Genomic DNA, 17,711 nt, shown 5'->3' on the forward strand with positions numbered 1-17,711 from the left:
GGATCTGAAAGTACAGTAGCTTAAAAATGGAACCCATGGTGTTTGTTCTCATGGAGGGCCCATGATACTAGTGTTAGGCTAGGTCTTGTTTGCTGAAAGTTATGGATATATGAATAGCTGCTCTCCTTTTTTCAGAAGAGAGAAGAAAACTTTCATACCAGTTTCATATGTAATTTCTAGCAAAAATGTTTTATATAAGTTTATATACCTATAATTTATTGAATATTTACATAAGTAAACAAATTTAAAATTATTTGAATAATACTGTGTTGTTTTTCATGTATATAGGATTTTCATTCCTCTAACAGAGTGCATAATGGTAATGTAACATATTATCTTCCAACATGTGTTCTATGAAACAATAGTCTGGGGAGTATATGTTCATGGACAAAGGGTTTTATAGCCAAATACATTTACTGGTATGTTAATTCAAAAGAAAGAATTTAGGTTTGCCAGTAACATGAACCCCTTTTTTATTTCTTTATAATTACAGGATTGTTGGTAACTCGGGGTAAAGTGAATGTTTTTGAGCCATCTTTTCCCACAGATGTCAACTCTGGTGTTATGAACATAGGTCTTGGCCAGATACATTCTCATTCTCTTTTCTCCTCTCTCTGTCTTCCTCTTTTTGTTTCTCTCCTCCTTCCTCCTCTCCTTTTTCCTTCTTCTCCCTCTTCCTACCTCCTTACATACATACTCTTCCCTCTCCTCTCTCTCTTTCCCACTCTATGAACATGCAAACATCTTATTTTCCGTTGGGCTTCCCTGTGTTTCAATCAAAACAGACCATCCATCACCTCCTGTAATATAGCCCTTCCCTATATATCGTCGGCAGCCGTCCGTCTCGAGAGACGATGGTGTAGCTTCTTAAGAGTCTATCTGCACTGCCGAGAATAGCTGTGCAGTCCAACTCGGGAGTGACACGGTATCTGTCTCCTCTCGTGTTGAATCGACATCTTGTGATGACGCTGGAGTGTCCTCTCCAGTGGAGCTGAAGCTACAGAGCCTGGGCAGGGTGATATGGAGGGTCTGCTGTTGCCCATGCAGCAGACCCCCCCTCTCTTCACAGCTGAAGGGTCCAAGGGAAAGACGGAGTCAATACAGCTTGGCTTCAGGTGCGCCGCAGGAGTTGCCGGTGTTGACTACAACGTCAAACCGCCTTAGGGACTCCGGCTCCGGATTTTCTGTCGGGGTTTACTCCCTTAGCCTTTCCCCTGAAGAGGTATGCCGCAAGGCAGCGGAGGTTTTTTGGAGTCAGAGTTTTCCTTCTCTGCTTCCCTATATATATTACAATCATAATTGAGATTATAATTTTTTTTCATTCATTCAAGCAAAATATGGACTTTCTTCTCCTCTCCCTGGTTTTGACCAGAGAGACATTGTAATTTTAATACAAGTCCTTTTACAGGGGAATTACTTTTCAGGGGAAGTGTTCCCACACTCTTGGCAATAGAACTCTATATACAGGCTACATTTCACACATTCAAAATACAGCCTAATTATTAAGTCAATGCCTGTACTACTAGGCTACATATATAATTAGCACCATCATCTGGAGAATTTTGCTAAGAATCTCTTTTGCAGAAGCACTGGGCCACATGAACAGTCTCAATTTCTGTCTTCTTTGACAACCTCCAATGTTAAATATTAAATTTACCCTCAAAGAGTTTATAATGCCAATGACAAGCTGAGTGAATATATCACATTAGCAACAAAGGAAAAAGTCAGCAGTGTAACTGTCAGGAAAGAACTTGGGTAGTTGACAAGAACTACAGTCCTGGTGGGCTGGAGGCTTCAGGGAAGTTTCATGAAGAAGGAAGAGTCAGAGCTGAGCCTCAAAGAAAGAGTAAGAATTCTCTTTCTTTTTAAAAAGGCTTTGCTCTAATAATCTTTTAATGTCTTTCTGTCTTCACTTTTGTCTCTTACCTATTCAAATCTATAGCTAAAAGCAAATTCAGCATGTCATCCCCATACCTTGAGGATAAAGCACTTATATCGAATGTACCATAGGAAGCTCTCCATGATCAAGCATCTTCTTACCACTCAGGACTCAACCTACTGCGCACGTACATGATTCGGCTTCATTACTACAGCACAATGTTTTTCATGCCCTACCATATACAAAATCTGTCTAGAAAATATCCATCCATATAATATGAAAAATAGAAACATTTACTAAAGGAGATACAAGAGACAAGAATCATTGTACATAGGACAATGATGCCTCAGTCCCCTTCAAATTAGGTACCTTGGGACCTCACCCAGTTCTCTCAATTGCCATCAGCTTCTGCGTCATATTTTCCTGAATCTCATTGACAGTCTGAAATCTCTTTCCTTGCAAAGGAGATTTTAGTTTTGGGAAAAGCCAGAAGTCACAGGGTGCCAAATCTGGAATTTAGCGGGGCTGGGCCACCTAGCTAATTTGATGTTTCTCAAAAAACTCTGCACAAGGCATGATACATGAATGGACGCATTGCCATGCTGAAGCTGCCAACCACTGTTGCCCACAGCTGCAGCCTTCTGAATCATTCCAATAGTTTCTGCAGAGGAATGTTCAAGCTTAATGTAAAATTTGATGCAAATTCATTGTTCTACTTGCTCAGTCATTTTGAATGCAATAGTCACACAGTACACATGCTCACTCAATGGTATCTACTGCCCCCACTGACTAGTACAATGAAGTCATCATTGTTCATGCAGTCCCATTCCAGTCCACTCTCCTTGGCTGCCAGGTTACATTGATGTCGCGCAAACTGTCCTCGTTATATTAACAATGGCTTGAGTTTTTCTGGACAGACCTCGTATATCTGGCCAACTCTTACTTTTCCTTCTTGACACCTTGAACACACTTCTTCTACATCTGATTCTCTCAAAAGAATGTGAGTCCTCAAAGGCTGGGACCAGTTCTTATTTATTGTTGTATCTCACAGAGCTGGCATGTACAAATGAACATATGTCTTTTGTTTTCAGTTATATCAAGAATAAGCCATATAGTTCTTTGTCAATTTTGATGACTGGAACTCAAACCCTATTCTCCTACTTGCCTTTTTCTTAGCTGAAATGCCATTATGGGATGGCTGAAAAGAACAGCATGTTCTAGAATGTCTAGTAAAAATGTTGTAGGCTGGAAAATATGATGTAAATTATCAGGATTGAAAATAAGAATTCTATCTCCAGCACTGGAAATATTGCAGATGGTATTGAAATGTGACTCAAAATGTGATTTTATAAAAATGATAGCAATTCAAAGTAGATTGAAAACTAATTCTGATAGAAAAGTTTTAAAGGTTTCAATCCTTTTTCATGACTATGGTACTGGAATTTAGCTAGTATTTAAATATCAGTAAATTTCCTTCAGTATTTCCTATTTGAATTAAACCATAATCAGCATCATATATATGCTATCTCTATCTAGATTTCTAATCTGAAAAGTCTTAAAATTAAAGACTAAGTCTTCACAATGTTAGCTATACCTATGAACAGGTTGTTGTTTTTTTTCCCATCATCCTATGACTTAGTACAGTGTACCTAAAGTCATTGTTTTTAACATTTTCCTTCCCTGACACATAATTTTCCTACTTCTGCAATGCAAATAAAAAGTACAATAAACAGAATCAGTCACATTACAAAAATTCCATATGTAATAACTGAAATACAAAGAGGTACATTGTTTTAGTTACTGAGAGTTAGATTGTAAATATTGAAAATGATATAAGTATGCAATATTTAACATCATTGTGTATGTTAAATTGTGTAAGCTACTAGCATATCTGAAGTACTGAAGAGGCATCAAAGAGTTTCCTGCCCAGATCCCAATTTCCAGTAATTTTCAAATTCATACTTAATAGAAATTCTCCTTCCCTATTCCTGAACATCTTATGAACACAGTTAATGAAAATTAGATTATCAAATATTATTAATGTTAGGAAAGGAAGAATCGTTATTAAAATACAATGTCTAAGCTAACTTATAATAATTTTTATTTAAAATTAATGTTTGTTACCTTATGCAAGGTCACAGCGGTCACAGCACAATGATAACATGCTTCCCCATTGGAAAGAATAGTGTTTTCTCATTTGATCTTTCATCAAATAGAATTCTTAATCAAGGCAGAACCTCCTGAAATATATGATTAAGGGACCAAAAAACCAAAACAAAACAAAGAAAGAAAATAAAACAACAAAAAGAAAACTGTCCTAAAGGTGGTAGTAAATGATCTTATTTGTCCTCAATTCTGTACAGCAGCTTCCCGTGAGTTATAGTTGTCACCCTTGTAAGATATGTCCCATAACTAGTTCTGGTCAATATGATGCATTTCCGAAGAAAGAGTCAAATCATGGAAATCATTTGACTGTTTCAAATTGTGATCTCTAAATAATCAGAAGATACTTTCATTAAGCACCTTTCTCACTGCTGCCAGGTTTATATTCTGAGTTGAAATAAGAAGAGAGAAAGGAAATAAGTTTTATAAAAGAGAATAAGGCAGGCAAAAGACATGTTGAAGACAGATGAGACACATTAAAGAAGGTCACCATGAGGGTGGAGCAATTAGGCTGAACTTCGCCATCTTTAAAAACAGACTTCAGAGTAGAGAAATCCAGTTTTCTGGACTAGAAATAAGCACAAGTTGGGGGCCTAAGGATGAAGATACTCACACTGGCAAGAAATCAATAAAGACTTTCTCTACTGCTGAATGAGAAGGAATTTCTATCTACTCCAAATACCTGTAAGGATCTAACTTAATTAGTTTTCAAAGACCATGTTAAAGTTGCTCTGAATACTCTTGAGAATTGTCAAGGGCATGATCTACTGTTATAATGACCCACCCTGAGGAAAGATATCATTAGAAACTGGGAAATCTTGTTCATTAAGTTGGTTGGAAGAAATTAGCACCTTACCACGTTGGGCACTGTCAAGGGAGCAAGTGACTCTGCTGCCACTTCTGACAAAACGTATTTAACCACACTTTATCTTGATGAATCAATCTGGCTTAGCAAGAATAGCCCCTCACAAAGAAATCACATTCTAATAAAAAAGTGTGCAAATTTTTCTTGGAATGCTGAAATAAGTGGTTGATAAATCTAATTTTAAGAAGTAAATAAAAGAAAATCTTCAGTTTACACAGTACTGATAGCATTATTCATGATATAGTTTTCTTCTTATTTAAAAGTAGAGGGGAGCCCTGGCTGGTGTGTCGCAGTGGATGGAGCACTGACCTGCAAATCAAAGGGTCACGGGTTCGATTCCCAGTCAAGACACATGCCTGGGTTGTAGGCCAAGTCCCCATTGGAGGCGCACAAGAGGCAACCACACATTGATGTTTCTCTCCCTCTCTTCCCCTTTCTCTAAAAATAAATAAATAAAACCTTTTTAAAAATAAAATATAATAATAAAAAGGGATTAACTCAGTGAAAAAATTAGGATGTGCTATCAAATGTATCTTGATGTCAGTTTTACCCAAACATTAGTCATGCATTTTCAGGTTTCCTGAAGAAAAAATCATCCTCATAAATGAACTTCAGCTTCTCTTTTAAACATACCCTCAGAATTGGCCTTTTAATAATTAAATAATTTTATGTAAGGTACAGTGGTGGAACAGAAGAGAGGATGGTTTAAAATAAATTAGTCTCTAGGAAATATTATTTTGATACTCATGGTTGGAACTAATTTTGTATGACTTGATTACTAAATTTATATATTAACATGCATTCAAAAATGTGTTCATATATGTCATCATATTCAGTAAATATTAATTGTAACTACATTTGAGCTCTCAAATTATTCAATTCCCTCCATCTTCTCTACTCCTAGGCTGATATAATGGCATCTTAATTATTCTCTGTAGCTCCATTCTGGCTCCTGCTCAGTCTGTTTGCCATCACTGGGGCTTTGTATCAGGAGGAAAGTGGAGTTTCTTTTTTATCTATTGCTCTCAAGGTAAGGGAGTAAAAGCAGTGCCTGGCGCATAGCTAAGGAAATTAGTACTAACCCTGTGTCTGGCTTATGAGACTAAATGTTCTTGGGTCAGAAGAACACAGGGCTTCTTTCAGGATTCCTGTCTAAATAAGGAGACCATGAACCACTCATTCCAGTGAGGTACTGCTAAGGAATTAAGTCCCATTGTTGGTGTTCCTTTTTCCTCTCCTCCCTGCACTAACATAGGCTTAGTTTCCCCTTAGTGTAAGAGTCCCAAGAGTTTTTGTGCCTTCCTTTTTCAGGGTAAAATTTAGCCCTGATTCATTTGTCTATACAAAAGAACCACTAAGCTTTTTCCACTGGCAGGATGAGGTGGTCATTAAGGCCATGAAACAGCATAAATGGGATAATGAAGAGCCTCATTTATTGGGGCTGCATTCAAGAGGAAAATAACTACTGACTATGAAATAAACAGCCTTTCCAATGACTAAGGTCAAGGAGCAAGTGTACATGTAGTCAGCACACATGATAGGCAGGAACCAAATGTATTGGGTGTTTGCAACAAACTGGTTTCCCTTTTTAAATAAGAGTCCATTCATAGTTATTTATTGAGCTCCTAATGTGTGAGAGACATTATCTTAAGTTTTGGTGATGGTAAAAAAACAGAAAAATCAATCCTAATGTTAAGATCTTTAAGAAGTTTAAATTTAATGAAAGGAGGCATATAATAAATGTCAAAAGAAACAAATTTAAGTGACTCAAAACAAGAGTTAAGATTTGATTCAGAACTGTGTCCCAGAAGCACCTGAAAACCAGGCAACTCTGTAAGTTGAAGCAGGCCTGGTATCTGTGGTCTGGCCCAGGATTCAGTTTTCAATTCCAGCTGCTGTTAACTCTCGCAGTTGGTAAAGCTAGACATTGTTTTGTTGTTGGGCCTTTTGCTCAGGGTTATTGTCATAAAACCATTAAAAAAAAAAAAGCAAAAAAACTGTCAGAACATTTCTTTTGAAAGCTGTTTTTATGCATCTTTCCCCTCACTGGTTAGTCAAGGCTTGGGGGCAGGAAAAGAAGGAAAAATGGAATTAAAAAGGAAGTGATAAAATTGTTAAAGGCTGTTTTCATTCTTTTATAGAAAGCATACACATAAGTAAAATATCTTCAGGGTTTGTAAGTTGAATGAAGACAGTGACTGGGGAAACATGGGAGAGTTGTTAGGAAGGCCTCTCTCTCTAAGAAAACATTCAAGTTGTAGCCTGACTCTTGAGAAGGAAAAAGCCATATGAAGCTATGGGAGGCTGAGCAAATGCAAGTGCTCTGGAGTGGGAATAAGCTCCGTATGTTCATGGAGAAGAAAGAACAGGAAAGAAATATGAAGAAAAGGCACAGATAGGAAGTTTGCAGGCTGCAAGTTGATATTTGATGATGTTGGAAAAGAGGCAGAAGTAAGGGTGCAGGAAAGTTCATGTCCGACTGGAACTGTTCTGAACTGGCATCAACTCTTGCTGCACTTGGCAGGTATTTCAAACAGACTCTGATGGAGTTTTTGGGGTGGTGGTTCTCAGATGTCAGTATGCTGAGAAATTGTTTGGGCATCGTGTGAAAATGCAGATTCTAACTCAGAAGGCCTGAGATAGAGCCTTTAGTCTCCTTTCTAATGAACTCTGAGTAGGAAGGCCTCAGGGGCTTCTTTGGAGACCCCTGTCTCCTCCCCCATTCCTCCAAATACTGTAGACATCAGAATAGGTATAGCCAGGTTTTATATTCTTCTTCACCCTTCAAGGTTCCAAGGGAAGCCCCTTCCTTAGGCTATGTATTAGCCCACCTGAAACCACTATCTCCTTCAAAGGCTGGTTCTTGGTCAATTTCCTATTCAGATTTTAAAATGGTAGAAGCTACCTTAAATCACCTTCCATCCAGCTGTCTTTAATATTTTGAGATTATTGTATCATATACTAATTATAAATTTCATGTTGTTTCTGAGGGTTAGTAATAATTGTTAAATAAAAGATGTCTGATTTCTCACTTATTTATTTATAGAGCTGTGTTTTTTGTTTGTTATTTTTTCCCACTAGGAACCCTTTGGACTACAGAGTACAGACTTTGAAAATATCTATCCTGCTATAAATATGGGAAATTCTTTCTAAATTATGATAAGTAAGTCAAAACCAATTTTTAGCAGGAGAAAAAGCATTTGTAAATGTAGGTATATAAAGGTAGTGATTTGACAAAAACATTGCCTAAGCCAGCTAGGAAAAACTGGGAGAAATTCTTTGGTCCTTTGAGATTAATCAACTTAGAAGTCCTAAGCAGTTTTAACTCTTCACTAAAAATACAGAGTAAGGGTGAAGTGACTACTTTGTTGAATTATAAGAATATCACTTGAATTTATATGATAGGTTGCTCAATAACTGGCGATAGGGAACAATGTTCATGCTTCTAATTATCATTATATTTATATCTTTAATATTTTCATTCATTTTTAGGGAAGTATATTGTTTAAGAGCAACAGGTTTAAGATACTAATGGACATAATATCTGCTCCACTACCTAGCATGCATGTGAACTTTGGCGAATCGGTTAGGCCCTTCTGAACCTCAGGCTCCTCACCTGCAGAGTAGTAGTACTCCAGGAGGTTTCTAACAACTAAACTGGATGCACAGAAACTGTAAACAAGATGTTAGGCATTAATATTAGAAATATAACTGCTAATTTTTATTTTCCCAACAAGAATAACTCTTAACTCAAGAAGATCTGGTTGGCAGAGCCTTCAAAACATATTCGTGATCTGAAACTCATGTAACAGCTGCTAATTTGCTTGTTTATTTCATTTGATTTTTCTTAGCTGCACATAAGGGAGGTGGGTGGCAGAAGCTTAATTTATTAGTCCCTTTTTTTGAAAATGTGAGTTTTGGCTCTCACACTATTTTGAGGCACGGCTAGGGGTAGTAGCGTTGGGGATATGCACAGTTTAGGGAGGTGGGAGTACTGTGTAGTTCTCCTGGTGACTCTAGCACCTTTCTTTCCCCAAGAGCTCATCCTAGGTGCCGGGTTGCCAGTGCTGCCGCCAAGGGCCCCTCCTCCTCCAGACCTGGAACACATGAAAAGATCCATGACTCACGGGCTACAACTTATTCAGCTGCTTGATACAAGCACTGATAGGCTCAGAGCTCACGTTTTCATAACCCCACAGGCTGACTAAAGGGGAAAGGGCTCCCTGGTTTTCAAATAAAGTGCTTTATGACGATAATTAAGGACAACTGAGAGATACAGATACGTGGAGAGGTTAGGATGTTGTTCCTGTTTCTTTTCTGGAGTCAGTGGAAAGGATGACACCAGCGTGACACCAGGGTGACACGAGGGTATCTTCAGATCCTTAGAGGTACGGCATTTGAAGTACTTGCAAATCTTTGTTTTCAAACTGTCTGAGCCCTGTTTTCCTGCATTTCATCCACTGTAGTTTGCACATTTCTCTACTAGCACTTCCCTCATCATGTTATCTTCTGCTGTGGTGGTTGTTACTGACCTGTCTTCTGTGGACTGCGTGCTTGGTTGGGGGCAAGTCTTTTGCCTTTTTAATAATTGATCTCCAGCCCTAAGCTCAGTGCCTGCTAGACAGTAAGTGCTTAAACAGCAATTATTGGCTACATGGATGGATGGACTGGTGAGTGGAAGATGAATGGCTACCCTGGCAAAATTCAGGAAAAGTAAATACTGCAGCACAGTGGACTGTGGCACACATGGAAGTACTCTTTAATTACCAGATGGATATTGGTGGGAGGAATTATTGATTTAAAAGGCAGTTCTGAAGTTCAGAAAACTTACTTTGCTGTCAAACCTAAGGCCATAATATTAAACTTGAAAGCAGCTATTTCGTCCGTAGGCCCCCAAGTAATTTTGGTGAGAATTTAAAATGAAAAAGAAAAGTGCCCTTAAAAGTAAACAGAAGTCTGTGACAGATATGACATTTCAAATTAACGTTAAAAAAATATGTTTATTTAAAGGTAAAGTCTATTGAATCTGTAGGAGATTTACACAGACTAAAAGCTTAATGTTCCATTGAGAAAAAGTGGTAGAAATACATCTATGCAGTCATTGAGTGTTTTTTAAAGACCTACTTTGTACTGAATACACTGGACTGAGAGATGAATTGATACACATCTTAGTGCTCTGGCTCCTCACAGTTAAATCAAGAAGTAGACATGGAAATAAGTAATTGTAATAGTAGGAAAATAGAGGTAGGGTCATGGTACTACAAAACATGAGACAGACTTGTTTAACCCTGTTCAGAAAAATCTAGAAAGGAGAAAAAGGTGAAATCTGAACTGGAACTTGAAAGGTATATGGAAGTTTACTATGACAGGAAGGAAAAGGGCATTGTACATGTACAGAGACAGAAAAGCTGAGAATAACATGGTGCATTCTGGGAAGTGCAAGTACACAATAAAACCACTACATTGGGTTGTATGAGGGAGATGAATAATTGTGATCAGAAACACAGGTGAAGAAAATCACTCAGGGTTTCGACACCAAACTATGGATTCAAAATATATCCCTCCAGGTAGATTATACATAAATGAAAAATGTTGTAATTAGTGTTATTTGCTTCTCCAAATATTGAAGTGTAATGGCTAAAGAGTGTATTGCATTTCTACTTTAACAGGTGAGAAAATGTGGGTTCAGTGGTTATATAGTCTTGACTTCAAATACTTTTAATTATTTTGGTAAAGGCAGATGATTTAAAAACAACAATATGATTTCACTTTGTACCCTTGTGGCAATTTTTATATGTCATTTTACAAATCAGGAAAACATCCTGGAAAAAAAAAAAAAACATCACTGTGGTTTTATTTTAGGCAACATGAAGAATCTTATTACTTTTAAAATGGTCTCATTGATAAGATCTGGAGTAAGATCTAAGACACTTGTTTTTTTTTAACTTGACTTCCTTGTGAGACCACCCAGCTTAATAAATGAAGTATCCTTCAAATGAAAGGTGGTGATTTATCTATTAGCTATGTTGTGCAAGATCTGTTCTAAGGCTATATGTCACCAAGTTGTCCTGCATGGCTTAAGTATCTGTCTTATAAAATTTTTCATTCCTTACCTCAGATAACTTTACAGATTGATCTATATGTAATTTACTTCAAAATTTTATTTATCTTTAGTTAAAGAAATGATTAACCAGATATTATCTTCTTAAAATTGTCAGTGCATTAGAAGAATTACTATTAAAAAAGCAAGAGCACATCTTCAACTGACTGAATCTGTTTGATATTTGTTTAACCTATATTTTTAGAGTTTCTTTATGCAAAGCACTATGTTGGTATGGGGGTGGGGTGACATGTGTAAAAAACACTAATATGGGGAAATATTCATGGTAAATACTGTGTTGCAGGGCATTAGTCTGAGTGCTTTTTATAATATTGTGTATAAAGTGGGTACCTTTTAAAATCTCCATGTTATCAATGAGAAAACTGAGACTCAGACAGATTAATAAGTAAATTGCTGAGATGATGAGCCAGGAAACAGAGGAGCTAAAAATCCAATTTGTGTTTTCGGGATCTACAGCCTGTGCCCTTAGACACTGCTAAATTCCTGCCCGAGAGGGAAGCCACATAGCATTTGGGAACTACAGTACTTCAGGAATTTAGACTAGGAAGAGTTCCTCTCTGGGGTGATCATGGAGAGTTCATAAAAGAGGAGACATTGTAACAGGCCTAAAGAATTGGTGGAATTTTGTCAGGTGGAAGTTAAGATGACTCTGCAGGCGAGGAATTGTCATCAGCAAAAGCACTGACGTGGAAGAGCACAAATGCAGAGGACAATGGAGGAAGCAGTTTGTCAGGAGTGGAGCGAAGAATCCTTGTAAAAGGGCAGGAGGAAAGTTGTATTAGAAAGGAAGAGAACCTTAGAGTTTGAAATTTATTCTAGATGTGAAGGCTGTGATTAGAAGTATTTATTTATTTATTTAAGCAAAGAAGCAATAAGCAATAAGGGAAAATGAATTGGGCAGCTATGCGTAGAATTGATTAGATGGAAAATAGGAAAGATTTGTAAGCAGAAAAAGGTAGGTATTCAAATGAATTTAAATACTTCCACAAAAACGAAAATAAAATTTTAAAAGATTAAAGACTTCTGAGTATCTTAACTCAAAAACTGAGATGATCTGAAACTTTGTTATAGCAGATGAGGCACAGCAATAAAGGTCCAGGTTTGCCTACCCTATACAACAGGACCTTTTGCACCATCTAGAAATCTGGAGGAATAATCCGCTTTTCAGTTCCTCCCTGAACTCAGAAGCCATGAGTAACACATTTCCTTAACTTTCCCTCAGTATTTTAATGATAGGTTTGTCTAAGACAGATGTACTGAGGGGCACCAGTAGTACATTTGCAGATGTCTGTGGTTGTCCTGTGGTCTGGAGTAATGAGGTGTGTGCTACTCTGAGATGGGCATTCATAATGTTCTTAGATTACTCAGGACACGAGGGGCCTGGAATGACTGAGCTGGAAGAAGACAGACAGTAACCCACATTCTTACCTAAGTCCCTGAAATGTCTGAAGAGGCACAAAGAGAGGATCTGGGCCTAATTTTTGGTTTCAGCTTTCTGGTTGGACTTCCTGTGCCTCATGGGGCCAGAGACATGCAAATAGCAGGAGAAGATGAGAGGGAACCATGAGATGTACATCTGAAGAGAGCTCTCAGGTCAAGAGTTCTACCTCAGCTTTATATGCATAGGACTTGGAATTGTAGGGCAATTACCTAATGCATGTTTTCCACAAAGCTGAGTTTTGAGAGAGATCTGGAGATTCCAGGTTAGGTGGGTCACAATTATTTGCACCAGAGAAAAGGGCGGGACGCTTATTCTGGAAGTTAAAACCTTTTTGTAGTACTGTGAGTAAAATGTTTTATTTGTGTAACATTGTACAGTTAGAGTGATGTGATGCATTTAAATGACAACCTCCTTACAAAACCACAAAGTATTATAAATGGCCTTCTGTGGTTATTTCATCAAATGGAGTCTTTTGAGTGATCTTAACGTCCCATTTGACCCAAGAGGAAGCTTTAACAAGGTAGAACTTAGAAAGCATTTTGAAGTGATACATAAGTGACTATGTTGAAAAAAAAAAAACAGACTGAGTTTAAGTGTTATGAAACTATACCCATTTTTATTTTTAATTTTTTTATAAATAATTTATTTGTTTGTTTATTTATTTACTTATTTGTAGGGAGAGGGGAAAGAAGAAATAGAGGAAGAGAAACATCACTGTGTGGTTGTGTCTTATTCGCGCCCCCAACTGGGGACGTGATGTGCAACCTAGTCATGTGCCCTGACTGGGAATCGAACCAGCGACACTTGGCTCACAGGGCGGCACTCAATCCACTGAGCCACAGCAGCCAGGGCTGAAACTATACCCATTTTAAAAACTAATATTAAATCAAAAAAATTAAGAATAGTTACCATATGATCCAGAATTCCTCTTCTGAGTATCTACCTGAAAAATCTGAAAACCTTTATTCACAGAGATATATACACCCCTATGTTCACTGCAGCATTATTCACAGTGGCCAAGATATGGAAACAACCAAAGTGTCCTTTGATAAACGACTGGAAAAAATAAAATGTTGTACATAAACGCAATGGTATAATACTTGGCCATAAGAAAAGTTGAAATACAGACAACATAGATGGATCTTAAGAATATCATGCTAAGCAAAATGTTAGAAAGAAAAAGTCAAGAACTATATGATTTTACTCATATGTAGGATATAAAACTGAAAACGTCAAATGAGCAAATAAGAAAAACAAACAAAAATTCACAGATACAGAAAACAATATGGTTGTTATCAGTGGGTAGGGTGGCCAGGGTGTAGTAAACAGTAAAGATGGTAAAATATATATTGTAGTATTGAAAGATTAGACCTTGGGTTTTGTACACCCAATGCAACACACAGGTGACAGCTCATAGAAATATATATGTGAAACCTATATAATCTTATTAACAAATGTCACCCCAATAAGTAATAATAAAGCATGAAGTCAAACTAAATAATGTTTCAGAAATGTTTCAAGCCTTAATTAAAGCTGGAGCTAGATGGTTTTAAACATTTCATTGGACTACGAATCTATAGTAAGTTTTAAAAATGTGTTTTGAGTTTTCTTTTATTGGAATATAACATTTTTATACAGACAGCTTCACATTAAATTACTAGATATAATCAGAATAGACTGGTAAATTTTACCCACCCACCCCCCCACTTTTTTTAAGAGCCTACATCATAGCTTTCAAAACAGCATTTCAAACTAGTGCTACTGTTTGGCAGATCTATTAAATATTCACAGAGAAAAATATGATACTTTATTAAAAAAGCTGTGCTGCTCAAAATAAATTGTAAATGACTTTTATGTAACTATAAATGTTATATATCCAAATGAGCCATTTGTGTCATTATGCTTTTATTCCAAGGATAATTCAATAGCTCAATGTTTTTCTTTTTTTTTTTTTTTTCCTGTCCCTTTCAAATTTAGGAAAAAAAACAAACAAATCCACACACAAATACTGCAAAGTAGCAAAATATAAAGAAAAAAAGCTACTTTTGGTTTTGGCAACATTAAAAAAAGAAATATAAAAAGCAATATGGCATTGGTCCCTATTTGTTAAAAAAAAAAAAAAAGGTACTTGGGCATGACACTGGATCAGAACTGGTTGGTTTCCAAAAATTCAGAGTATCTTGGATTTTAAAAATAGCACTTTTGTCTCTTAAAAGTTCAGCAAGTCACATAAACACTTAAAACATCAAAAAAGCTTTCTGATAAAAAGCCCAGCTTTTAAATCACATTTAATTCCTGCAAATTTGGGAGACGAATTGAGTCCTTACTAGAATGTGGCCTATCGCTGGTTGCAAATCTGAAATGAATGACTCCAAATGGCAGTGACTCCCTCTCGCCCTCCCGGGCCCACACCAACAACCAGCTACCAAGCATGAGTTCTTGCTCCCATTTTGTGGGGTGCGCGTCAACCTTCAGGCGTCTATCTTCGCCATCTGCTCTTCTAACTTGGAAAAACGCTCATCTTGATTGCAGATTGTGTCTTTTATAGATTTGATGTCTTTTAAAATCTCATCCAACTTGGCTTCATTTTACACACTGGTCGCATCTGCGGTTTTCTTGGGGACATTGATCAGGTCACACTTCTTGTTTGCAGTGGGCTTGCTACCTAGAATGTTCTTCTTCACCACCTTGAGATCCCTATTTTTGCCTGGAATGTATCCATGCTTCAAGGAGATAAAGATCGGGTCTGCGCTCTTCCCCTCAAACCACTCCTCTGCCTCTAGCGCCGCTTCGGGCCCCGCTATGTCGGGGTACAGGTTATCTTGGAAAAGGTCCGACTTCCTGGGAACCGTCATGATAATAGGCTCACACTTTCTCTCATGAAGTCTGAAGAATCTGGCAATCTCACACTTGTTAACATCAAGTCCCCTCTTGGGCATGTATCCCACCCCTCTCTGAGGCTCCTTGCTGCTGAACGTGTTGAGGTAGTGGACATATGGGAATTCACCCATGATCCCAAAATAGCGGATACTGCTGTCACCCTTCCCACATAAGTAAATGATACTGGTGTTGGGGTCATAGAAGGCAGCAGCACCCCATTGCTAGTGTCCATTTTATGAAGAGCAATTGGTTCCTGCATGTTTTTCGGATTCCAGAGAGCCAGCTGCCACTTGCTTATGCGGCTGAAACCGGTGGTGAAGACGCTGCCGTCAGCCAGAAAGGTGGCTCTCATGGGCCGTGCCCCCTCGTGTGCTTTCTCCTTTTCAGCGACAATCTCCTGTTTCCTAGGATTGATTACTCTCACTTTCTTGTCTTTGGCAGCTGTGCAGATCAGGCTGCCATTCCAGTTCCAGCTGACATTGTAAATCGTGTCCGAATGCATATCGTCCAAGTTTATCAGGGCTTCCCCGGTCCCCACGTTCCAGATGATGATGGCATTGTCACAGGCTGCGCTAAGCAGCACGTTGCGGGCTGTGGGGTGCCAGGCCACAATGCCCACTCCCTTTGAGTGGCCTTCTAAAATCACCACGGGTTCGGTCAAGGAAAGGGTGAGTCCATTTTCTAGAACGTGCCACACCATAACCGTGCCGTCCTCTGCACCACTGGCAATGTGACCCGATCGTTATGTGGACACCAGTCTATGTCAAGCCCTGGTCCTGTGTGGCCACACACCGTAGGGTAGGATTTGTCAATTCGACCAGTCTTGTGCAAAGGGCGCACAAGGAGCGCACCTCCCCCACTCACTTCTACAATTATGGCAACAAATCTGGGATTGACAGCGCAAAAGGAGCCATCCCAGGTCACTCCAGAAACCCGGATGTCACGGTAACACTGGTCATTTTTCACCGCTTGTCCAAACACATGCCGAAACTTGCTCTGTCGCATCACTCGACTCATCGACTCATCGTGTCAGGGCCGAGGTGCCTGAGGCACAGCCGCCAAAGTCCCCCACTGCAAATCCCGAGGATGCCTCCACCTGATCTCTCCAACCACTGTCGCCTCCCCTCTGGCACTGAGCGCTGCGCGGGAGGTGCGTGGGCAGCCGCCTCACACAGGCTCTGCCCCCGCGCTGCACCGCGCCCAACCAGAGCCGCCGTGCTGCGGAGCGCCACGCCCACTTCCGGCAGGAAAGTGTGCTTCCCACTGTAGGACCCACGCCTCACTCTCTCTAACGCCCCCTCTGGTCGCGCTGAAGGATGCAGGAGGGCCGCAGAGTGCAGTACCGCCCTCCAGTAGACTCAAAGGCCGAGGGCCACGCCCACTGCTCCTCCTGACCAGGAGCGGCGTTGTTAGAGCTCCGCCCACTGACCTGCTTGGCTCTGCAGGGCCACATCCCTGGCTCTCAATTTTTTTCTTTATTTACTTCATAAACAGTAGAACTATAATCAGAGCTCATGGTTTACCCTGATAATTATCCTTAATATCAGAAAAATTTTCTTCCTTTGGAGGGCATTTTAAGTAATAAATAATAATTATAAAAGCATTATTCACTAAACTTTATTAGCTATCAAGTATTTTGCTAAGTGGTGTATTAACATTATCATAATTTGTAGCAACTCAAACAGGGTACTATTGTTCATTTCAAGAAAAAATAAAAAATAAAAAGCAGGTGCAGGAAGACTAAATAATTCTGAAAGTTACTAAGATCTTACCCAGATAATGTACATGTGGATATTTTGTTTTCTAATTTTTGCTTGGAGTTTAACATAAATGGATCTATATATAATTCAAACTGCTTTAAAAATCTGAGCATTCTTAGTTCAATAGTGATAGAGCAAAGTAATTTAGTGCCTTGTTCATAATCACCAGCAAGATGATTGTCAAATTAGAAAATTAATTTATGACCCTTTAACACACAGTTCAAAGTTTGTTCATTAAACTCAATATTCTTATAATAAAAGACAGTATTATGGCAGCTTAACATATAAAATTTTCTATTGCTTACCAAATATTAATTTTTTATATTAGCAGTCTATAATTACCATCACTGGGCAACTGCATGGCTTTTTGCTTGAGTAACCTGTTGTCATCTAACAATAAAGAAGGTTATTTTTTTTCTCTATGGGTATTTCTTGCCAAAAGGGCAACTCTTTAGTCTGATTAAAATACATGAAACCTAAAAAAATATTATTAGGAGCATGGAAAGGACTGTGTGTTCTGATTTTGTAGATACAAATCTCCTAATTAGCAGAGGAAAGTCCTGATGGATTCAAACCCAAGGATAGAGGTAATGGTTTATATG

At 38.5% G+C, this 17,711-nt stretch overlaps 1 pseudogene; it reads right to left on the reverse strand.

Moving 5' to 3' along the window:
* Nucleotides 1–14,938: 14,938 nt before the first annotated feature.
* LOC150012839 (coronin-1C pseudogene) lies at nt 14,939–16,392 on the reverse strand (annotated as a pseudogene).
* Nucleotides 16,393–17,711: the final 1,319 nt, after the last annotated feature.

Source organism: Furipterus horrens, unplaced genomic scaffold, assembly GCF_987537825.1.
Source record: "Furipterus horrens unplaced genomic scaffold, mFurHor1.1.pri manual_scaffold_4, whole genome shotgun sequence".
Classification (NCBI taxonomy): domain Eukaryota; kingdom Metazoa; phylum Chordata; class Mammalia; order Chiroptera; family Furipteridae; genus Furipterus; species Furipterus horrens.